Source organism: Lissotriton vulgaris, chromosome 1_1 (assembly GCF_964263255.1).
Source record: "Lissotriton vulgaris chromosome 1_1, aLisVul1.2, whole genome shotgun sequence".
Lineage (NCBI taxonomy): Eukaryota > Metazoa > Chordata > Amphibia > Caudata > Salamandridae > Lissotriton > Lissotriton vulgaris.
The window spans coordinates 819062783-819087221 of NC_141685.1; the positions used below are offsets into that span (position 1 = coordinate 819062783).

The 24439-nt window shown below is 48.7% G+C and overlaps 1 protein-coding gene and 1 non-coding gene across 2 annotated transcripts in view; one reads left to right on the plus strand and one right to left on the minus strand.

The window, feature by feature from the left end:
- MGST3 (microsomal glutathione S-transferase 3) overlaps positions 1 to 24439 on the plus strand; it is a 157267-nt gene that overhangs the window by 34696 nt on the left and 98132 nt on the right. The window lies entirely within an intron of this gene.
- On the minus strand, positions 1714 to 1849 carry LOC147747954 (small nucleolar RNA SNORA50). The gene has a single exon (XR_015300179.1). It is a non-coding gene; the product is annotated as a small nucleolar RNA SNORA50 (small nucleolar RNA).

The following is a 24439-nucleotide window of genomic DNA, read 5'->3' on the forward strand; positions in this document are numbered from 1 at the left end:
AAAGTGTTACATAACAGAAATACATAAATAACAAGAAGCATGGGAACTTTTAGTGTAGAGTGGAGCGCGCGAGTAGCCCACCTCTCTTTCCTTCTTTCATTTAGTTGCTTCCTTGTGAAATGGATCCAACAATGAGAGAAGCTGACGAGGAGGGAGTGGGAGAAGGGAGGGGATTCACGCGCTGTAAGGCTTAATGAGCCAATACAGAAAGCCAGATGGCCTGTGCACGTCCACGCAGCGTTCGTGAACGCAAGCTGGAGGCCAGTAAAAGCCTTTGGGCAGGACTTTTCAAAGCCCAGTACTAAATGTCTCACTCAGCGAGCAGCGCATGCGCTGGCTCAGCGAGACCGGCAAAGGAATTGTGCGCCCGTGTTGTTGACCTAAAAGTGGGGTGACCAGATTCTCCAAAAAACAAAAAGCAGACATGGAAGAGAGAGACTGTATAAAGCGCTCCAATACCTTCTGGTTAACTTTGCGCTATATAAACTCCAATGGCAATTAAAAAAAAAAAACCTTACCTATATACAACAAAAACAAGCATAAACACTGCAACACCAACATGTGGGTGGCAACACCGAAGAAAGCAATAATTCCATTTAGCAACATCACACTTGGGTGCAAAATAATTCTTAGTGCAGGGTTATCGGGTGTGTTTTACCTCATTTCTGTGCAAAATCATCCATGCATACAGAAAATGTGATACTCAGATTTTGAATTATGTTGAAAAGGTGTGCAACGCTATGGCACATTATGTTGAGAGCATATTGAGTTACAAAATTCTCTTTGGTGAAGTATTAGTGGGAAGCATTTAGAAGCACAGATAACATTTATGTGGAAAATCAATTATAGGGGCAAAATTACATCTGGTTGCAAAATCATCATTAATGCAATATCACCAGAAGTGCATTAATACTTTAAGAGCACACATACACATTAATTATGTTTGATGCTTTCCTATACCTCCAAGCACGGCAATGAGCACCACACCAAGCCACTCTTTTACAATCTGTGCCACTCCACTGCAATATACACAGTGCCACTCTGCTCTACAAAACTTTACTCTACAGCACTGCGCTCTACATAGTTCCACTGCACACCATGCCACATATATACACTACACAATTCCACTCCATACCACACAATTCCAAGCCACACAATTAAAAAATCCGATACAACCCACATAATTCCACTCAAACAAGGGTAAAAGAAATTGTTATTTGCAAAACCAATAGCTCTAGCACAAAAAAATGTAAGACCTATTGCATTTCTAATAAGTAAGGAATAGGGAGAAGAAAGTGAGATTGTACAGAGCTCCAGGGTAATCTTCTGGGGGGAAGAAACCAATAGGCATAACCACACTGACCACGAGAAGCAGTGATGGGGCGATCTGTGGACTGGGCAAGCACCAGGAGGTGCAAGAGTAAGCAGCGACAGAAGAGGGCTGGACTAGAGTTCTGGCAGTTAACTCTGAGCTGTGCACATTTCTTTGCGACTCACCCAAAAAAAAAGTATTAGCATTGGATGTGAGTGGAACACAATTGTGCACATAACAGATGTTATGAACTTGAATGGGGAAACCCTTAGGTACCAATGATTTAGAGCACATCTCCTGTGCCTTAACTATCAACATTATCTACCCACAGTCAAGTTGCAACACAGCTTAATCTAAAGTTGCCCCTAAAGCATTCCACAATTCCCTTACTTAACCACAATGCATGTAACTTGTTGTTAAAAGAACTACTTAGGTTTGGTCCATGAAGCTCCAGTTATAAACAAGGTATTCCTCTTGCACTGTTGCTTGGCCAGTGAAGCAATTGTTTGAGTTACCAATGGTTCAAAGAGAGTGCATGTCAAAAGCCATCAAAATAATGAACACAAATTGAACGTACCCCCCCCCAAAAAAAAAACCACACAACAGACATTCAATTTTCAAGAACAATCTTTTATTGAAGATTATTTATTGTGCTTCTATTGCAGTTTTTGTCCATATAGCAATTCCGGAGATGTAGTTTCATCTGAAAGAAAAAAGGAGGAAAAACAATGGTGTGAGCTGTCAATAGTGCAACAGTTGAAATTTTAAAAACAAATAAGCCTGTCCTTATTGCACGTACTGGCGCGTCAGAACTTAAAAGGCAGCTTCATATATATCAGAAGTCTAACACGTATTAAAGTCATCCTTTTGTGCCAATAGTTAGCCTCCCACCACACAGCCTCAACAAAAATGTAAAACGTAAGCATAGTAAGTCTCTACACAACCTTCACCCACTTAAATTGTATTAGGATTGTGCATTAAGAAATTTAATTGCATGAAAATTATGGGGAAAAACCCCAATGATGCAGCCCACACTGACAGGAGTTCTGCAACAACGCTGGGGCTGCCTGCAAATACATGCACCCTTGTTTAACTGTAACAGAAAGTAGCTCTATGCGCAGTGAAATGGACTTGGGCAAATGGGCAGCACATGTGCCATGGTGGACAAAGGCATACAAATCAGTTAATGCTGCATGTGCTGACTAAACACAAGCAAGGAAATAAGAGCTACAATAAAGCCAACCAATGGTAGGCAATGGTGCGCCGTAATTCCCCTAAAAGCAAACAAAATGTCGCGCAAGCCGAGCGTGCTGTCCGAGGTGAGACCCAAGAAAAAGAGGGAGTGGAAAGCTATTGCATACCTACATGAGGGGACAACTCTACATTGAACATACCAGTTCTCCTTAATTCAAGCATCCCATCTGCTTAAATGAAAAGGCTTAGGTTCATGTCTTTTAACTAGGTGTGGTGCAGTGTCCACACTTAAAGCCTTAATCTCTCCCCACTGTTACTTCTGCCTTCAAGCTACTGACCTGCCTCTCTACACGAGGTGGTGTGCCGGTCCCCTACACATTGGAAGAAATAGCTCTCAAAGATGGCCGCCTTCCTGTGTCTGCCATTCCTGGGTAGCAGACAAAAGATGGCAGCCGCTGCCCTGTACTAGCCTAACCCCATTTATCCCAACGGAAGGGGAAGTCATTCAGTAAATGCCATTAACCCCTTCGATGCTCATGACGAGCTCAGCTCGTCATGAGGTACACCTCTCGTACACTCATGACGAGCTGAGCTCGTCATGAACAATGGGAATAAATGAGAGTCAGCACAGAGTGGGAATTGCTGCAGCACTGATGGTGTTAAGATATCACTCTGTAAACTGCCATGATTTCGCACGTACCCACACGTGGAGCTGTATGCATGGCTGTTTACAGGTCAAACATCCGATGCACGAAAATATGTGAGAACCCAGGCCAGCTCTAGGAAAAACACACCAGCAATAAATTGGGGCACCCAGGAGGCAAGGGGGTGGTGGGGAAGAGGGGCTGCACTGAGGGAGAGGGTCCCCAACGCTTGCGACTGCGCCACCGGCATGTCTCAGCGAGGTAGCAAAACCCGGGAACATCCCTGTTCAGCGTGCTCAAGGAGGTACGCTATCAAGGCCTCTATGCAACACTCCTTAGACCATTTACTACGGAAGGAACTAACCCAGGTCACAGACGTTGGACCCCCAAAACAAAAACCTTTACACACCCGATGCATCGAGATCCTTGCCACATAAACTCGCTATAGAGGAGAAAGTCACGCTGGCCGTTTACATACCCCACCCTCCTCACACAGTGATGTCAAGGAAAGGGGCGGTCACTCTAAGCTTTATGCTCATCCTAGGTGCTTATACAAGGAAAACCATACTAGTATAATGGGAAGCTGTGCTATTTTTTGGGCCAACCGATTTTTGCAGTAAAGAGACGGATGTGCAAACAGCTTCTCAGCAGCAGTTCAATGAGCTTCATTGCAGCAATGCTGCTGGCAGCTTTTTTTTTTTAAAGTGCGCACTCAACCGGAAATTATTGCAGCGCATTACGTGAGCACCAGTTATATAAGAACATATTTGTTTTTCCCCATGCAGTAAGTATTAAGTAATGTGCGCAAAATCACAAGATGTTGAGTCAATGCCGAGATTGGAACCTGGTGTCCCAGCTTCCAAGTCGGCAGCTTTTGCCTGATAGGAGGACCAATACTTGTTTTTGTTGATTTCTATAACGGAAAGTATATAGATACGCCCAGCGATTCTACAGTATGCACTGCAGAGACATTTAACAAGACAAAAGATGCACTTTTATATGAAAAAAAAGGCGTGTGGCTGATTTCACAACACACGCGGCCACGAGACGTGCTCTGTGGTGGGGGAGGGGCAAGCAAGACAGAGGCAGAGTGAGGCGTGCATGCGGGAGAGCGAGAGGAGAGCCAGATTGCTCCTCTGCTCGTGCCTGTGCACGTAGCCTCACGCAATATGCCGCACATGGTAGGACTTTTAAAAGCCCACTAACTAAATGTCTTACCAGAGCAGCGCATGCGCTGGCTCAGGCGAGACCTAAAAAGTCCTCACCATGTAATTAAAGGAGATAGTAACATGCCACCAGTAAACGATCCAATCCCGGTGGGCAAGGCCAAAAGGAGACAAGGCGGCAACAAGGAGGGACTAAGAAACCTCCTTTACAATTAGAAGCCAGAGTTTTGCATGGAAGATGACACCAGCGATTGAGAAAGATGGGCCGGGCTTCAACTCTGCCTATGAGAGCTTTGGAGTCTGTATTGATTCCAAGCAGCTCGAGCAGCGTGTGGATTGCTGTACTGTGCTTGTGGCCGCTCTGGGGTCAAGAACTGCAGCGGAGCCCTTGAATTAGACTATCCTGCGACCTGGGAGCATATCGACTCTGTCACCTCGGCAGGGGGAGAGCCTGATCCGTCATTTGCTTTGGGAGCGGGACTGCGAGGTCCAGAAGTGCTAGCGCCGTCCACCGCGCGCACCTGGTTCCTCTTCCCGCCCCCTTCTCCCTCCGACCTGCCTGGAAATCCTTAAAACTCCTCGCGGCCCCCGCTGGCGCGGGTGCCGCTCGAGCAGCGTGTGGATTGCTGTACTGTGCTTGTGGCCGCTCTGGGGTCAAGAACTGCAGCCGAGCCCTTGAATTAGACTATCCTGCGACCTGGGAGCATATCGGCTCGGTCACCTCGGCAGGGGGAGAGCCTGATCCGTCATTTGCTTTGGGAGCGGGACTGCGAGGTCCAGAAGTGCTAGCGCCGTCCACCGCGCGCACCTGGTTCCTCTTCCCGCCCCCTTCTCCCTCCGACCTGCCTGGAAATCCTTAAAACTCCTCGCGGCCCCCGCTGGCGCGGGTGCCGCTCGAGCAGCGTGTGGATTGCTGTACTGTGCTTGTGGCCGCTCTGGGGTCAAGAACTGCAGCCGAGCCCTTGAATTAGACTATCCTGCGACCTGGGAGCATATCGGCTCGGTCACCTCGGCAGGGGGAGAGCCTGATCCGTCATTTGCTTTGGGAGCGGGACTGCGAGGTCCAGAAGTGCTAGCGCCGTCCACCGCGCGCACCTGGTTCCTCTTCCCGCCCCCTTCTCCCTCCGACCTGCCTGGAAATCCTTAAAACTCCTCGCGGCCCCCGCTGGCGCGGATGCCGCTCGAGCAGCGTGTGGATTGCTGTACTGTGCTTGTGGCCGCTCTGGGGTCAAGAACTGCAGCGGAGCCCTTGAATTAGACTATCCTGCGACCTGGGAGCATATCGGCTCGGTCACCTCGGCAGGGGGAGAGCCTGATCCGTCATTTGCTTTGGGAGCGGGACTGCGAGGTCCAGAAGTGCTAGCGCCGTCCACCGCGCGCACCTGGTTCCTCTTCCCGCCCCCTTCTCCCTCCGACCTGCCTGGAAATCCTTAAAACTCCTCGCGGCCCCCGCTGGCGCGGGTGCCGCTCGAGCAGCGTGTGGATTGCTGTACTGTGCTTGTGGCCGCTCTGGGGTCAAGAACTGCAGCGGAGCCCTTGAATTAGACTATCCTGCGACCTGGGAGCATATCGGCTCGGTCACCTCGGCAGGGGGAGAGCCTGATCCGTCATTTGCTTTGGGAGCGGGACTGCGAGGTCCAGAAGTGCTAGCGCCGTCCACCGCGCGCACCTTGTTCCTCTTCCCGCCCCCTTCTCTCCTCCTCTATTTTAACCACGCCTGGAACGCGTACGCGGGACGCGCGCGGACGACGAAGCGGGCGAAGACCGGGCCAAGAGCGGGCCCGTTTTTGCCCGTTCGTGACCGGCAGTGACCGGACCGGGCTACCCCCCTAATTCTTCCTGCTGCCTGATTTCCTGTGGATCATGGTCGGACGCGAAACCAGGAGCAAATCCCTGTTGGCTGGAGGATCTCAATCTGCCGCAGGAGGTATGGAGAAGTTTCTTACTAGGGCTAATAACATTATTGACAAAGAAATTGTCACACTGGAGAAACGACTGTCCAAGGAACTAATGTCTCTTAAACGCTCTAGTATGGGCCCTTTAGCAAATGCTAAAACTCCTGAAAGACCTACTGACTACTTGCCTGTTGTGGATGCCCAACTTTTACTTCCCGATTCTGCCCCTCCGCTAAGTGTAGATTCTGTTGTTATATCTAATCCCCCCATTACCGTAGCTGATTCTAGCCTTGTCTCTGATTGTGCAAATGTTTCCTTTCCCTCTGTAAATGATGGAAATACTACCCTCCTTACCACTCAGGGGGGGGAAAGAAGGGGCTATTAAGAAACGGAAGAGACAGTATAACAGTAAGGGTAAAAATACGGGGAGGGCATCTAAAACAGCCAAAATAGATGGACAATCTGTATTGTTGAATTCCAACTGTGAAGGGAGCCCACCCTGTAACGATATATCTATGGATAAAATTGCAACCCTACTAAAATCGATTATTTTTCCATTAGAGGCCAAACTAGATAGGCTTGATTTCAGAATGTCTAATATAGAGAAATCAACTGCTATTCTTTTAGCTAACTCCACCAAGCCTAATAGTTCTGGTCTCCCTCCTAGTATGCCTACTCCCCAAATTATTCATCCAACTACTGTGTCCCAAATTCCTGTTCCAACGACCGTAAGCACCCAACCTGTTCCCCAAGTTTCTAACTCGGTTAGCCTAGTTGCCCCACAGAATATTCCAGGCCCCCCCCAGGTTTGCATATCCCACCTGCACTTATGTCTATCGATACCCAAGGGCCCCCACCCGAAGATCTCAAAACACCAAGAACTAGACGGCCCGATCTTCCACCGGAGGCCAACCGGTTTATGGTAATTCTGGCAGGAGCACCTCCATTAGATAGGGGTGAAACTGAAACCTTTAGTTCCCTTAAAAACCAAGTTATAAAATGGCTTAATTGGAACCGACCCCTACCGGCACACCTGCACAATGAAGTTATCATGGTGAGGAGGGTACCATGGGTTGGTAAAACCCCAAAATCCATTAAGGGAGATTGTATCACTGTCAGTTTTAGAGATCCACGTACAGTGTCTTACATATGTGCGGGTGTCAATAGGTCATTAGATTCTACTATCCAGACTCTCCCTGTCTCCTTTTTCTTCCCACCACCGATTAACCCCATGTATTATGATGGAAGCAATGACTGGACTAGGGTTGAACGTAGGAGAAGGCCTTTTCACCCAAAACACCCCAGATTGCCCCCATTTCAGACCCCGCAGAACACCTTCTGGAATTATAATCGATACAGCTGTCTTGATGGGCTTGAAGGAGTCGACTGACTACCCAGTGCATGTACCACTGTTCCCCCTCTACCCAACGAGACTAATTTTTTCGATAGCGGGGTTACTGTGGAATATTACACCTTGCCAGTAATGGGTGGCAAAATAACTTCTGATTTACCCGATCTGATCCCCCTAACTCCGGATAAACCAACTGAAGCCCATCCTTCACCACCAGCTGAGGCTATTGCTGATAGGGGATGTACAATGATTTCTCCTTTTGAAGAGATATCTACTTCAAGTGATCAAGGGTATTCCATGGTGAGCTGGAATATAGCTGGGTGGCGTCAGAGAGCTTCGGCTCTAGGGTGGAGGGAACTTATTCATGGGTTTGATATTTTATGTTTACAGGAAACATGGTCCACTATAGACATTCACTTTGATGGTTTTGTTTCTTATAATTGTGTTGCCCAGGAATCCGTTATGGGGAGGGCAAAAGGGGGCCTGCTTGTTCTAATATCAGTAGATCTCCCGATAACTGTAGGTTCATATTCTATTGTTGGCACACATTCACAAATTCTGGAACTACAAGCCAAAAAGGGTAGGAACACCCTACTGATCAATCATTACAATAATACATTTGATCCTACCAGCACCCTAGTCGTGGACGAACTGGAAGCCTTTTCGAATAAAATTTGTAATAAATCCCACACATCTTATGACATCTTATGGGGAGGGGACTTTAACATCAGAACGTGCCCGCACTCTCACACCCCAGTTTGTGGGTTTGATGGGGATTCGGGGGAGAATCAAGCACATTTTCAACACTCCCCATATGGGACTTCCCTTAACGGTTTGCTATTAAAATTTGATTTAGTTATCCACCAACCAGCTCTTGATAAAATGGGCAATATAGTTCCAACTTTCAAAGGGAGGGATACTGTGTCGGTTATTGACCATCTGTTGATCTCAACCCTTTTGGTGCCATTCTGTACAGTGCCAATTATTAAGGACTATTGTCTGAGCGATCATAATGCCCTAACTATGTCTATTCTTATCTGGGGTCCCAGAAATACGCCTACAGGCAGGGTTGTTGATAATATTGTTCCAAGTAGGCCTAATGGAACCCGGATAAAGTGGTGTTCGGAAAAATCAGAAAAACTACATAGTACAGCTGTGGTAGGTGGTTCCAGACAGATATTTCGCTGTCTGGAAGTCAATGCCCCCCCTATGGGTATTATAGCGGATTTTGAGGAACTTGGCACTATTATTAATAGAATTTTTACTAACAATAAGAACAATACCAGACGGGATAAGGTTGGCTGGTTTGACCAAGCCTGTACAACAGCGCTAAAAACTCTTAAGAAAGCACTGTCCAATCTCCCAAGAGACAGGGAAGTGGTCAAAACCTTGAGGTCCAATTATAATATAGAACTAAAACGCAGGAAAAATGAACTCCGGGAACAAGCCTGGGACAATTTGGATAGTGCTGCAGCTCTCCGGGACTGTAAATTGTTTTGGAGTACTATTAACGCCCCATTCCTCCAGAAAGAAGATTTCCCAGTACTTACCGCATTAGTAAGCGAAGATAGCTGGGTCCGATATTTTTCAGGAATTTTTGACCCCCCTGAGGAGTCTTATGATAAAATCTGTATGAACCCTTGCTGACTCCGCAGCCTTTGGGAATTACCATCCGAGAATTAGCCACGGCAATTAATTCCAGTAAAGGAGGTAAAGCCCCAGGACCCGACGGGGTCCCGATAGATCTTTACAAACATGATCTGGCCCTCTGGAGCCCTTTATTGACCCAGGTCTTTAATGCTGCCACTGACTACTCCACTCCGGCAACCTGGAGTGAATCCGTTATTATTCCGATTTATAAGAAGGGAGATAGAGGGGAGGCTAAAAACTACCGCCCCATCTCCCTTTTAGACTCCTCCCTTAAAATTATGAGCCGGGTACTACTGCTACGCCTGGAGGAGTGGGCGACCGATAATAATATCCTGGCACAATCCCAATATGGCTTTAGAAAGGGTTTGGGAACCATTGACCAGTGCATCAACCTCAACCTTTTAATAGGTAAATATACTAAGGTCAAATCCGGCTCCTTATTCCTTTGTTTTGCGGACCTCTCCAGTGCCTTCGACCTGGTGAATCATTCCCTGCTGTGGACAACCCTTCTTGATATGGGAGCGCCCTCAGCTATTATCCATTTCTTAGCTAGGTTATATTCCAATCTTTCCACACAGATTCGATATGGACCAGCAGGAGAGTGTACGAGAAAGATTATGGTAAAATCAGGCATTAGGCAGGGGTGCGTATTGGCCCCCTTGCTTTTTTCCCTTTTTATTAATTCTATGGAACAAGAATTAAAACAGGTCCAAGCTGATGCACCACAAGCAGGAGGCCTACCTATTCCAGTGTTGTTATATGCGGACGACACTGTTTTATTATCTAGAACCCCAATCGGCCTCCAGCGGCTAATGAACTGTTTTTATGATTTTATTCAGGGTAAGAAACTCAAAATCAACAACTCTAAAACATTCATAATGGTTTGTGGCAAAAAGGTGAATCACCCTAAGTCTTTTTATTTTAAAGATAACAGAATTGAGGTTGTAGATAACTTCTGTTATCTGGGCATTACTTTTAATAGTCGGGGCTCATGGACACCAGAACAAACTAACATAAAAGCCAGGATGGGGAAGGCTTCACTAGGTGTCTTCCGTTTTGCCAATAAACTGGGCAGCCGACGGATTCCAGTAATGCTAAATATTTATAGACACAGATGTTCATCAATAGCGCTTTATGGGTCCGGGGTATGGGGGCACGGGTCTAACAGAGACTTGCAAATCCTGGAAAATCTGTTTCTGAAACGGTTACTTTGTTTACCATCATCGGCATCTAACTACCTGGTCCACGAGGAACTAAGGATGGACCATATAGCCGATTTAATCAAATTGAGACCCCTCCTGGTATGGAGGTCTATTTGGCTGAAGGACGAAACAAGCTTCACAAAGAGCATTATCAAAGATTGTTTGCTTTTGGATAATTTCAAAAATATACCATGGATAAAGTATGTGACCACTACCTTTAAAGAACTCTTTGATTTGGATGTACGTAATGAACCCGATATTGTAACTACTCTATCCAAAAAGGAGGTGAAAGAAGAATTTTTGAGGGTAAAATTCGATAAACGGAAAGCAGATACAAGTAATTACTCAACCCATGCTTTCTATTCCTCCAATGTAAACGAGGGTCCTGGTTTGCCTACCTATCTTAAAATCATTTACAGGCAATCTCACCAATTCGTCCTATCCAGATTTAGACTAGGTATTGTCCACAATCTTGTGGCCTTTCCAAAGATGAAAAATTATCCAACATCTGCTTGTCCATGTGATGGATTAACCAAACAAAGTACCTTGCATTTTATGTTAATCTGCCCCCTTTATAAAGCCCTACGTATTGTTTATCTGAAACCGTTATTTAAAAAATATTCTGTGTCTTCTACATCAAATGCCATGAAATTGTTATTTTCGCTTGCTAGCCCGGATCTGTGTTTTTTTATCGCAACCTTTATCCTGAAATCTGTTGCTGCAAGAAAAAGTATGGTTTTTTAGCTATTACTTCGTTTTTTTTTATTGGTTGACTTCTGTATGCCCTGAAAACAAACCATGATGATATGTACTTTCCCTGTGTAATGTTACATGTTCGATTTTATTTGTGTACTTTTATGACGTTTTTTTAAACTGTCGAATAAAGTTTATAAACTGAAACTGATTCCAAGCAGCTCTCATATGACGAGATGCCCGCTGCTTTCGCCAGCCGAGACCTAAAAAGTCGTGCTCGCCACGGACCCGACTCTTGGATTCTTTAGATGGGGCCATTAATATAATAAGGGGGGTTTGTGATATACCCTACAAAAATATCCGATAAGCAATTTAACAGGGACTAAGAAGCACTCCAGTGTAACAAGCATCAGCAAATCCAGTAGGGTTCGCCAATGCAAAATCTATTGAGTTTGTCAATGTTTTTTTACATGTTGCAGAGCAGTTGAGCAGCTGCGTAACAAGGCTTGAAGTAAAAAAAGAACGTTTTGACGCAGTCAAGGCTGTCCGTATCATAGTGCTTTTTTTTTTTTTTTTTTTTACTTTAAGCCATGTTACATAGCCAGTCTTAAAAGGGGTGGGGTGATCAGAGTAATTCAGTTGTTAACAGACAGATTAGTGGCGGCTCGTCGAGGGAGTGCTGCTGTGGGGCGGGGAGGGGCAGAGTGGGAGGGTAGTGGAGTCTGACATATGACGGACTGGAGTAAGGTAAGTAATTAAATAAATAAAACAATTTACCTTGCACGTGCTGCATCGCCGAGTGGCGATGCAGCTCGCACAAGGTAAATTGTTCCATTTATGTAATTACTTACATTACTTCTGGTCCGTCATATTTCAGACTCCATTACCCCCCCCCCCCCGCCCTGCCCTTCCCCCACCCTCACCACCTCACCTCCCCACAGCACTCCCTCGGCGAGCCGCCACTGAGACAGATGCCTATAAAAAGCTGGGTGACTGAGTGACCCCAGCCCCACCTGCCTGTCAGGTGCACCAGCCTCTGGCACATCTGCATTGTATGGTGAGTCATAGGAAACATACGAGTGGGCGGGGTCAGAAAATATGGCCGGGTACCAAAATAAAAGTTAACCCCATTTTTATGTCAGATAGCTAAAACAAAAGGGGCACACATGTGTTAATCAGGGCAGCTCTGAATTAGTAAAGACAAGATGTATACATGGTTTGCAAGGCATGAGAGACTGCAGGTATGTGTGCTTGCTGCAGCCAATGTTGCTGGTAATATCATGGAAATCAATAGTTAAAACAACTCAGCAGGCCGAAAAAACTGAAATAAATTTACCTCCATTTTCAATTCAGATAGCTAAAAAGAGGTGCACGCGTATAAATCAGGGCAGCTTTGAATTAGTAAAAACTAGCTATATGCGCACTTTAAAAGGCATGAAAGACATGTATGCTTGCTGCACACAATGTTGTTGGCAATGTCACAGAAATCAACAGGAAAAAAACAGCTCTGCAGACCAAAAAAGAAGCCAACAAACAACCTAAAAAATGACATTACACATCATTTTCCGCTGTTCTACTGTGTAAGTGCCACATACGGGAAGGCAGGAGTCAAACAATGGAGGCTTCCCTGGGAGGATGCTTCATCTCCTGCCCTGACAGAGTCAAGATGGCGCTTTGTTAAAAAAGCATAGCACAGTGCACAGCTACTCGCCTCTTCTAATCCCTGCTCTAATCAAGAGCCTTCCCCACCACCTGAACATCCGCCAGCAAGCTAAAAGGCAAATGTGAGCAATGCATGCCAGAATGCGGGATGACCGACTCGTCCCCGCAGGGGACCCTCATAAGAGGGCGGCCCTTTAGTGCCACAAGATGGCACAACTGAGCAGCCCAGTGTTCCAGACCCTCCTAGGGTCTGGCTCGTCACTTCCGGCCGGGGTGGGGGTGGGGAGAGGTATATAATCCTCCCCCGCCCAACTGGCGGCCTCTTTGTCCCCTCACCCTGATGCCGTTTGTATCCCCTCTGGTCGCTCCGTCCAGAGGCCTGGTCTGGCGTCGGTGTGCTATTTTCTATGGTCGCCGGGTGGTTTCCCTTGCAGTGAGTCGTCCCCTCTCGGGGATGGGCTATGGGATGGGTTATGATTCCATCGCCGTCTTCAGGCGAGTGGGCAGTGGGAGTGCAGAGGCATAGTCACGTGTGCTAAGCCCCTGCCATGGCCGCAGTAGTGTTTGGGGGCAAGTGGGGTCGCAAAAGGTGATCCACTTTTGTTGTACTGGGGGCCCTTATGGTCTTGGTTCCTCAGAGAGGCCGTGAATGGGAGAGCGCAGGCAATCAGGGACGCATGCGCAAAGCCCCGGCAAGCCCCCATGTAGGTCCGCACGCTAGTGGTCCCGGGAGTGATTTGAGGCATGTGGGACCGCTGGAGGTTAAGAATTTTGACTTCTGGCATAGCTCCGAGAGGGGGCGGTCGTGGGACTGCTGCCCTTGTTCCGGCTCCAAGCGCGAGAGGAGCAGAGGCAGGCTGTTTTGGTGGTTGTGGATGTGAATAGTTGGGACACTTACTGCTCTCTCAGCATTTATTTATGTTGCGGTGCCACAAAATTGGTGACAAGTGGTTGTAATTGGGTAATATGCAGTGGCGGCTGGTGACATTTGAAAGTGGTAGGGCGTAAATGTTCAGGATGAAGGACTGGTAGCGAATGACATTGTTTCTGTACTCCGAGTGTATACTAATAAATAGAAACGTATTTCACCAGCCATTCCCGTTCCATTACATGATAGTACAAAGTCCCCCCCCCCTTCTTCCAGACGCACCCCCTTCCTCCCCACCTGCTGCTTGCTCGCTGAGAAGAAACATTAAATTAAATTCTCATTCTTTCACCCCTCCCGCGCCTCCTTTCTGTTTATTTTTTCTGTCGTGTGATTAACGGCGCAAATCTCTTGTGACAGAAAGAAAAGTGAAATATCGTGCTAGAGAATGGAGGGACGGGGGAGCCGGAGGGAGGGAGGGAGGGAGAAAGGCTGCGCATGAAACGTGTGCCCAGGGGAGGCCAGGCTGCCGGCCGAGAAAGAAAGTGTTGTGCTTTTTTTAAGCATCATTTGTGGAGCAGTTTGGCACCCGGCGAGGAACAGCTCGCTGTGCAATGAACACTGGCGTCCAGCAACCTCACTCGTTGGTTGTGTGTCTCACATCTTGGAGCGCGGCCTGCTGTCAAGGAAAGAGTCTCACACCCAATGACTCACTCTATGTATTTCAGTCTCAGAACTGAAGGCGCACTGCCGCACTGAATGAATGACTTATGAACCCCAAAGCAGGAATGGCCCTGTAATTACTCCGACTCCTCCACCAGTTGCCGCGATTGCCACACTGCCATTAAGGAGCGCCAGCGCCAGGAGACAACATGCCAGCTCCACTGCACACCCTCACCGCGCAAGCTAATCAAAACACATGGCACTGGCAAAAATAAATATAAAAAAAACTTACCTTGGCTTCCCGAGTCCCGTCCCGAAACTGCAGTGCAGACTCCCGCCTTCCTCGATTTGGATGCCCGTGCCGCCGCTGCGTCTGACGTGGTCGTGTGGGCTCTCGTCGTCACTGGAGGCTGCAGGCAGCCTCCCTCCCCTCCATGGCAGCCGGCGCTGATTGGTTCGGCCGGCTGCCCTAAACTCGTCATTTTCCCTAGTCTGCATCCTGCAGAATGGAGAGTGGGAGGTGGCTTGGGGGAGCGGCTTGCCCACTGTTGCTAATACTGTCTGTTTGGACAGCCTCTCAGGCTGTCCAAACAATCAGTATTAACAACATTGGTCAAGCCACTCCCCCAAGCCACTCCCCCCTGCCCTGAGGCTCGAAGTTCTGTTCTGCTGACTGCTTTCTCGCTGTGTGAGAAGGGCAGGCAGAAACAAATGGTAGTTATAAATAAAGAACTACCATTTGTTCCTGCCTTCTTCTCGCACGGCGAGAAAGCAGGGGGGGCGGCGCCCAAACGCCCCCATGGTAGAACCGCCGCTGGTAATATGTGGGTGAGGGTACACATGTACCACCCCCCCATATGGAATAAGCGGCCTGATGACTTTTGGGGGGTACGCCTGAAGAGCCACTTAAAGTGTGGGAGGCCCCGGGCCCCAGCCGCCTGTATCCCTAGAAACTAGATGCGTTTAGGGGGCAGGGCTGATGTGTAATATATGGGCGTTACCCAATAAATACTCCACACGTCGTTGCTGTCTAAACTCCGTTTATTTACTTTATACCTTACCTAGAGAGCGCCGAGCCGATCTGCCGTTTCTGTCGGCTTTCGCACCTCAAATGCGCGGTGCGCGCGCAGCCCAATATGGCCCGCCAGCACGTCACGTCATGACGTGACGTGCGACGACTAGAACGCTACACTACATATCTCCCCTTTTTCCAAACAATGCAACTGTTAACTCACAGTCCGCCGTCCATGTCAAAGTCTCGAAACCTCGCCGGTATCACCACCGGTCTTCCCCTTCGGGTCAGCCTCACCGGAGTGGACAGAGTCTCCCTTTCTTGAGTCTCTATGCCCGCTCCTCCATCGCCCAGCGCAGCCGCGCTTTCATCTCGTCTCCTCATGTCTCCTTCCCTCTCAGCCCTCTGGCTGCTGTCATCAGTTCTCTCTTCCTGTTGTTCTCCTCTTCTCCAGTCCAGTTCCACCTCGGCTTGTTCCTGCTCCACGTTTCTTTCCTCCATGTCTTCTAGGTCTGCTCCACCTTGGTCCCATCTTAGGACTCTGTTACATCTTGCCATGCGATCCTGGGACCACACGTTTCCATCACTTAGCAGAGCCGCTCTGCCTAGCACTTCCTTGACCTGCCTTGGCTTACTGTATTTACTGTCTCCCTTTCTTTGTAGCGTGGCCAACTTTACTCGCACCCATTCGCCCTTTTTCAGATCTGTCTCTTTCACGTTTTTTCGGTTGTTGTAGTGTCTCGAGTAAATGGCTTGTGCTTTTACCAAGTTGGCTCGCACCACTGCCGGGGACGACTCGCTCGTTATGGTTTTTTCCTTCCATACTCGGTTGTCCCGAGTGAATGGTTCGCGACCCCTCAAAATCTGGAAGGGACTATATCCTGTCCCTGTGGGGGGGATTCTGTACGCCCACACCATGTGCCATATCTCCCTTTCCCAGTCTTTGTTGTTGGAGATAGCTGCCTGGACCGATCCCATCACCACCCTGTTAAATCGCTCTACTAGTCCATTTCCGGCAGGATGGTAGATGGACGTGTGTTTGGCTAGAATGCCATTCCTCTGATCTGAATTGGGGGCCATTGTCGCTTAGGATGGACTTTGGGATACCTTCCCTCACAAAGGTGTCAGAATTTTATGATGGTCTCTGTGTCCATCGCCTCGTCTACTTTCAACTCTGGCCATTTCGAGTACCTATCCATGAGGACACACACGTATTTTTGGACTCAGTGTACATCCAGGATCGGGCCCAGGATGTCCACTGACAACTCCTCCCAAGGATTCTGCGGGGGGTAAAATTTTCCTATAGCCGGGCGTAGTGGCTTGAGTGTTTTATCTGCCCCTTGGCACTGTGAGCAGTCCCTGACATGTCTCTCGGCCCTTACATCCATTCCTGGCCACCAGTAGTTTTGCTTGGTCCTCAGCTTCATTTTTCCTATTCCCAAATGTCCTTCGTGGAGCATGTTTAATAACTTGGGGATGATGTCTTCCGGGGGGTATACACCTGTTACAACGCATTTGTTACAACGCACTACCATTACAACGCGACTTTTACAACGCATACCATTACAACGCATTGCGCTGGGGGGCGCTCTAGGATAGGGAATAAGTATAATTTACTATCCAACACCTTCCCTAGGGTCCACGGGGACTGGAGTTAGAATAGTAAATTATACTTACCACTATCCAGCACCTCAAAGCGCTATGCGTTGTAATGGTATACGTTGTAATGGTCGCGTTGTAATAGTAGGTAGTTGTAACGGTATGCGTTGTAACATGGTACATCCCTTCCGGGGGGATGACCTTCTCCCCCCTGTACACAAACACTCCTTGGTCGTCCATCGACAACTCCTCCCTGATTTCATAGAATGGTTTGAGGTCCTCACGGGTCTGTCTTTTGTCTGGCAATCCCTTTGTGATGTATGTTTTCACTTCCTTTATAATCTGGTCTTCATCATACGCTTTTTACCACTCTTGATTACTTATTACTCTTTCCTGGTCTTCCGTGAGTGCAACCAATTCTTCTATTCCTGCTTGGTCTTCCCCGCTCTGTTCCATGGCCGCAGCTCTACTCAGATAGTCCGCCACTCTGTTTCTACTGCCTGGGATGTATTCAACATCATATCTGAATTCTAGCAGTTTTAGGGTCATTTTGGAGATCCTGGGCGTTGCATTGGCATGTCCACTGGATGTTAGCACTTTCAGTAGGGGCTTATGATCCGTTTTCAATTGGAACCGTGTGCCCCATAGGAACTGCCTGAATCTGGTCATTGCCCACACGACTGCCGCATTTCTTTTTCTATCACACTGTATTTCTTTTCCGTTTCGCTCAGTGTGTGGGATGCGAAGCTAAGTGTCTCCATCCTTCCTTGACCTCGGTCTTGCATCAAGACAGTTCCCAGCCCCTTGTCACTGGCATTGGTGATAAGCACTGTCTTACCCTGGGGGTCATATCCTTGGAGTGGTACTGCTCCTGCTACCTCTTTCTTGATGACTTCAAATTCACTTTGCGCTTCCTCCGTCCAGCGGAACTCAGTGCTGTCTCTCGTCAGCTTCCTCATGTGATGTGTCTTGGAGGCGAAGTGCTGCATGAACTTACAATAATATTCCGCCATGCCCAAAAATGACCTGACTTCCTCTTTGTTGGTGGGCGGTGGCACTTCACAAATTGCCTTCACATTCTCTGCTTTCGGGGTCACCCCTCGTACCCCAATTTCGTGCCCTAGGTAGGTCACCGACTCCATTCCTATCCTGCACTTGGTCCATTCGGCTGTGAGGCCCTTGCCCTCTAGGATTTTCAGTACCTTGCTGAGTTTCAAATCATGATCTGGTCTGTCTCGCCCCATTACCAGGATGTCGTCCTGAAAGTATTGGACGCCATCCGTGTCTTTAAACAGTTGGTGCATCAGCTTCTGGAACACCGCAGCCGCCGAGGCTAGCCCAAACGGCATGCGGCGGAACTGATAGCACCCAAATGGGGTGATGAACGATGTTAATTTGCGGCTCTCAGGGTGTAGTGCAATCTGGTGGTAGGCAGAGGTCAAGTCTATAGTGGAGTACCACTTGATTCCCCTGGTTCTGGCCAGCATTTCCTCGATTCTAGGCAAGGGGAACTTCTCCACCACGATATTCTTGTTCAATTCACGTAGGTCAACACACAGCCTGACCTTCCCGCTTGGTTTCATAACTACCACCAAGGGCGCCAGCCATTCCGCGCACGTGATAGGTTCGATGATCCCTTTCTTTTCTAAGTCCTGTAGTTCTTCCTGTACTGCTTCTCTCACTGCCAAAGGCACATTTCTCACTTTGTGGGCGACTGGTATGGCATCCTCCTTCAGGATTATCTTGTGTGAGAATTTTTTCCATCCTTCCTACTGTGCCTCCGAATACTTTGGGGTACTCACTTTTCCATTTGTCAAGATCTGGCCAGGTTTCCAATTCGGTGAGCAGTATTTGTTCTTTTCCCCCAGGATCCAACTTGATGCCCAGGTCGCCTTGGTCCAGCCATCCTAGGACCGAGGGTCCTCTCTCCGATATGTAGAGCTTACAGAAAGCGGAACGGCCTCTAAACTCAAATTTTAATGGTCTGAATCCTGCCATGGATATGCGGGCCCCATTATATGTGACTGGGCGGATATCCAGCTTCTCCAGTTCTGGGCCTAGGTGTGGTGCAAAGCTCTCCTCCCACACCGCTCTCTGGACGATGGTGTAGGGCGAACCCGTGTCGGCCACCACGCTTATCAGCACTCCCCCTATCGACATTTCCAGAACTGGTTTCGTAATTCTTCTACCATCCACGCTCAACACTTGGCCATCCACGCTCAACACTTGATCATAAATGCACAGTACCGTGACGACGTCCTCCTCTGTGCCTTCATCCTGTTCCTAGCTTTCTTGGCCGATGTATTTTACCATGCTTTTAGAAGCCTTCCTCCGGCATACCTTCTCATAGTGGCCCACGATGCCGCAGTACAAACATTTGGCGCGGAACGCAGGGCATTTCATGTCATGTGCCTCATGGGACCAGCTCCCACATCTGTAGCATGACTTCTTGTTGCTCCCTGCCTGTTTTCCTGGAGGGCCCGGGTTGCCTTGCCATTTGTAGGGTCCCTTCGTCGACTACCCCTTGTGCTTGTTGTCTTTGCGGGGCTCTTCTTCGTCGACTTTGTTTACCATGGTGCTGGGCGCCATTTCCTTTTTCGTCGCCTCTGCACACCTGCGGCCAACTCTGCCCTCTTGACTATCACCATCACTTCCTTCAGCGTGGTGTCCCCGCTGGCCCACAGCTTGTCCTGCACCACTGTGCATGTGGTGTGCATTACCACCTGATCCTTGATGAATTCTTCTTCCCATGCGTCATATTTGCATGTGGACGCTAGTTTCTTCAGGGCCGCCACGTATTCCTCTACTGTTTCACCTGGGCGTTGTTTCCTTTGCTGGAAATTGAACCGGTCTACCGATACACACACTGCCGGCCTGTAGTGTTCGTTCAGGTCATCAGCGGCGTGGGCATACACATCGTCTTCCGTGTTTCCTCTTTCTTTAGGCACCAGGCTCTTGTAAATTCTGAGTCCTTCCGGCCCTAGGTTGAGTAATAGAATGCGTTTTTTTCTCTTGGGGTTGAACTGCTCTTCGTTTTCGCCCTCTAAGACCCCTATGAAATTGTCAATGTACTCTCTCCAGTCCTCCCACTTCATCAGAGGTTCTCCCGGTCTGGGCAGGAATTGCACTGGCGCCATCGCGTATCCCGCTTGCGCACTCATCTTTTCGCTTTTGATCGTGGGTATTGTGCTGCCTTGACCTCTGGGGCTGCCCGGTGTGTTGTCCTCCTCTTGTTTTCCAGTTGGTGACTGGGGACCTTCTGTGTCTGCCCCCTCGCCCTTTCTTAACGTAGCCAGCGCGGTTCTCCTAGTTCTGCGGTTCTCTATGTGATCTGGCGCGCTTCGCTTTGTGTCTGTTGGGTCTGTTCACTCCACCCCTTGCGCACTTGTCTATTCGCTCTGGGGTTTGGGCTCTGCCACGCTCTCTAGGGTAGGTACCTTGTGTGGGTGCTTGTTGGTCTCTCCTTGGCCCTGAGCATTCCTTGGCCGCCTGGCACTGTTGTCCTGCTTCCTGCTGGGGATCTTCCTTTCACGGTACTAGAGGTGTTTCCCTCGGTTACTTTAGTTTTTTTTTCTCGATTTGGTTCCCTTTGGTGTACAGGGGTTCAGTATCCCGTCCTCGTCGCCATTGTAATGTATGAGGGTTACCCAATAAATACTCCAGACGTCGTTGCTGTCTAAACTCCGTTTATTTACTTTATACCCTACCTAGAGAGCGCCGAGCTGATCTGCCGTTTCTGTGGGCTTTCGCGCCTCTAATGCCCGGTGCGCCCGCAGCCCAATATGGCCGCCAGCACGTCACGTCATGACGTGACGTGCGACGACTAGAACGCTACACCACATGATGCGGTCATGGGCTTGACCGAGGACGTGAGAAGGGGTAATGAACGCCGCTGCCTCATGTAGGACGAGGTCACAGGCTGATTTTCGGGGACTCTTAGCTGCTTGCAATATGTGAGAGATGAATGTAGAAACTACAGAGGCGCATGATATGCGCTCAAAGAACTTCGGGCGAGTTCGGGCTTTACACTATCTTGGGATGCTAATTTAGTGTCCAAAAAAGTGCAGCGCGGAGAGAATTTACCTATTGACTTGTTATGTTATGTTATGTTATGTTATGTTATTTTGTGTCTTTAATAGCGCTCGGCTACTCAAAAGAGTGTCCCGGCGCTTTATTGACAGCCTGAAAAGACAAACACAACACACAGATTAAAAGGGGAACATGGTCAGCAGAATAAGGAAAACTAGGAAGCAAAAAGCTTTTTTAAGCCCTTCCTGAAGGCCAGCAGATTTGAGGTGCTGCGCAATGTCAGGGGCAGGGAGTTCCAAAGCTGTGGGGCCCGGAAAGTAAAGGAACGACCTCCCATACGGGCCTTCCTCACACGAGGAACAGTGGCAAGAAACATCGACTCTGATCTCAGAGATCGAGAAGGACGATAGAAGACAAGCCTCCTCTGAAGGTATTTAGCCCCTGTGGCATAAACGGCCTTGTGAGCAAGAGTTAAGGCTTTGAAGACTATCCGCTTCTGGATAGGCAGCCAATGAAGCAACTGCAGCAAGCCAGAGACTCTGACTCGCCTATGCAGGCCAAAAATGGGACGCGCTGCCGCGTTCTGGACCACCTGCATCCGTTGCAGGAGATATTCCGGCAGGCCAAGATATAGGACGTTGGAGTAGACCAGTCTTGAACCGATCAAGGCCTGTACCGTAGTCCTACTGTGGTCCTCAGAAAGCAAAGGGAAAAACTTCCGAAGCAAACGGAGAAGACCAAAACAGGTGCCAGTGAGGGCCAAGATCTGAGATCCTAAAGTCAGGCCTTTGTCAATTTTTGATCCCCAAATTCTTAGCTAACTGAGACGACCGCACCGCACCGGAGGAGACATGTCAGCAGGCCACCATACCTGCCAGTCTGGATCGGATTGACAACCGAAGAAGAGCACCTCCGATTTATCTGAGTTGCACTTGAGGCTGTTCAGTTGGAGCCATTTAAAAACAGCCCCAAGGCACTCACGGATACTCTCTCCACCAAAGTCCTCTCCTTTCCGACAGGTAAAGAGCAGCTGGGTGTCATCGGCGTAGGATACGATCTGGGCCCCGAAAGACTCAGCCAGGGCCGCCAGAGGGGTCATAAAGATGTTAAAGAGAGTCAGGCTCAATACAGAGCCCTGCGGGACTCCGACTCCCAGTGGCGGCATCTCAGCAGAGCTGAAGGGGGCCCAGACCGTTTGTCGGCGGCCAGCCAGAAAAGATGTAAACCAGCTAAGCACCGTCCCCCTTAGACCGATCTCATGAAGTCTGACGAGCAAACCCTCATGGGGGACGGTGTCGAAGGCCGCCGACAAGTCAAGCATTATAAGCATGGCTCTGCCACCCGAGTCCAGCGTCTCCTTGATGGCTTCAGACACCTCCAGCAACGCCGTCTCAGTGCTAAGATTAGGGCGGAAGCCCGACTGAGTGGAATGAAGCAGATCGTGTGATTCCAAAAAATTAGAAAGCACATTATCCACGTGCTTCTCCAGGGTTTTAGCCAATGCTTTAGTTCCCGGTTCGTCCCGGGTGTCGGCAGTAGCAGTTTGGGGGCTAATATTCATCCCAAACACGCTTAGAATCCATGTATATAATAACACGAGAAAGCGTGATTATTAAATCAAAAGTCACTCTTCCCCCGCGCCTGAAGGTGCAGGCAACAGGTGCTCATAAAAAGTGCTCCAGGACTTCCGGTCTAGTCTGCACCATTTAAATAAGGAATTAACTGCATGAAATTATCGTTATCCCCAGGGCCTTTTGGTATAAACAACCAGTGCCCATGTAATTGCACCAGACCTTCGGGTCGAACTCGTGATTTTTAAATACTCTATATTTGGAAGCTAATTAGAGGCTCGAGTTAGCTCCTTTCGGAGAGCATTAGATTAAGATTTAGAGGTTCCCGGTTCTATCCCGGGTTCGGCGGAAGCCGTTCTTCGTCCAAATATTCACCCCCAACACGCTGAGAAACGTGGTAAATAATACAATTTACACTTTTCTCCGTGCCACTAGCGTGGTTTACATACCAGCTGGCGTTTTTTACTGGGCTCTGGGGGATGCCGCTGGGAGGACTTGTAGTGGTGAAAGGGAGCCGAGATGGCTCGATTTCGTTGTAGTTGCTTGGCATCTCGGCGGACACACTATTTTGGGTCAGTTGAGGGCTTCGGCGGTGCCCAGTGAACTTTTCTCCAGCAGTCGGGCTGTGCGCGGTAGTCCCTACAGCGATGTCACAATATAGGCCGGGTCCGTGAATGGTTGTTCAGAGGTGGCCAAGGAGCTTGTTGCGCGATGTGGCTTTGTTCGCCCTAGTCTTCAGGCCATGGTATGGATATTGAAGTACAGGACGTTTCCACAGGACCGGTAATAAACTTAGATATGGCCTACATGGAAAGGGTTCGCCTAGGCTCTTCAGTATTGTTCCTTCGCCTCTGGTGTTTTACGGGTTAAAAGTTTGTACTACTTGCTCCTTTACACTTTTTTCCACTCAATAGCACAGCTTTGAACTTTACCATATAAATCTTCACTGCGCAGCACAGCTTTGTTGGATATTACGAGGCGCGGTCTTTGCAAGTATGCCCTCCTCATTATTGCCAATATAGTACCAAGGTCTTGGGAAAATCATGTTGCAGTCTTGTCAGGTTATCCCATCGTGTTAACGGCAGAACGCTGGCTCGTGCTCATGTTTACTTTTATGCCATGTGTGTATGTGTAATTTTATGCTGTTTTGATTTGTTCACTTGGTTTTTATCTAGTAAATAAGGGGGACTAGTTATCCGTGCACATCTAGTTTGAGTCTGTTGAGGTGATTGCAAACATCAACACATCTCCTGGGTTCTCCAGGTCTGGGCCAGACACGGGGGACAGAGGGTGCTTTGCAGCTTGCAGAAAACTGGGAGCTGGGGGAGCATGAGTGTTGGCAAGTGGTTGGCAGCTCGGCCAGGGGCACGTCTGTTCGTGTTTTGAGGTAGCGCTTCCCACTTTACATGGCCGGTACTTCTCCTCACTGGTTCATTAGTCCATCACTTCGCATGGACCTACTTCTCAGATGCTGCGCTAGATACTGAGCTGTATTCGGCTGGAATGTTCATGTCCGGGATAGGCCGGGTCGATAGTATTGTTTGGGCAGTCTTCCAGGTCAGCACTGGGTTCAGATTTATAATAGAGTGAGGGAGTTGAGAACCATGCAAACTTACAGGCCTAAGGGCCCTCCTGTGATGGTGCTTTTAGCGGTGGTACGTCGCCGTAAGGGTTTTGTTCTCCAATCGGGGCATCGCCTGATGGCTACATGAGTTATTCCCGCCTTCAATCGGGCTTGCTAACGAGAAAGTGTCTCTCGAGTCGATGACACGGTCACTCTAAATCATGGAAAGGTCTCTTCTGGCAACACACCTCATTGGCAGCTATCACCTTGGCGTGCGATCCCACTCTTAATCATGCCTTTCTTTAGCGCAGACTTTACCCGTAGGTGTCAGGCGCTTTACAATAGGAACAGATCGGATACATGGGAG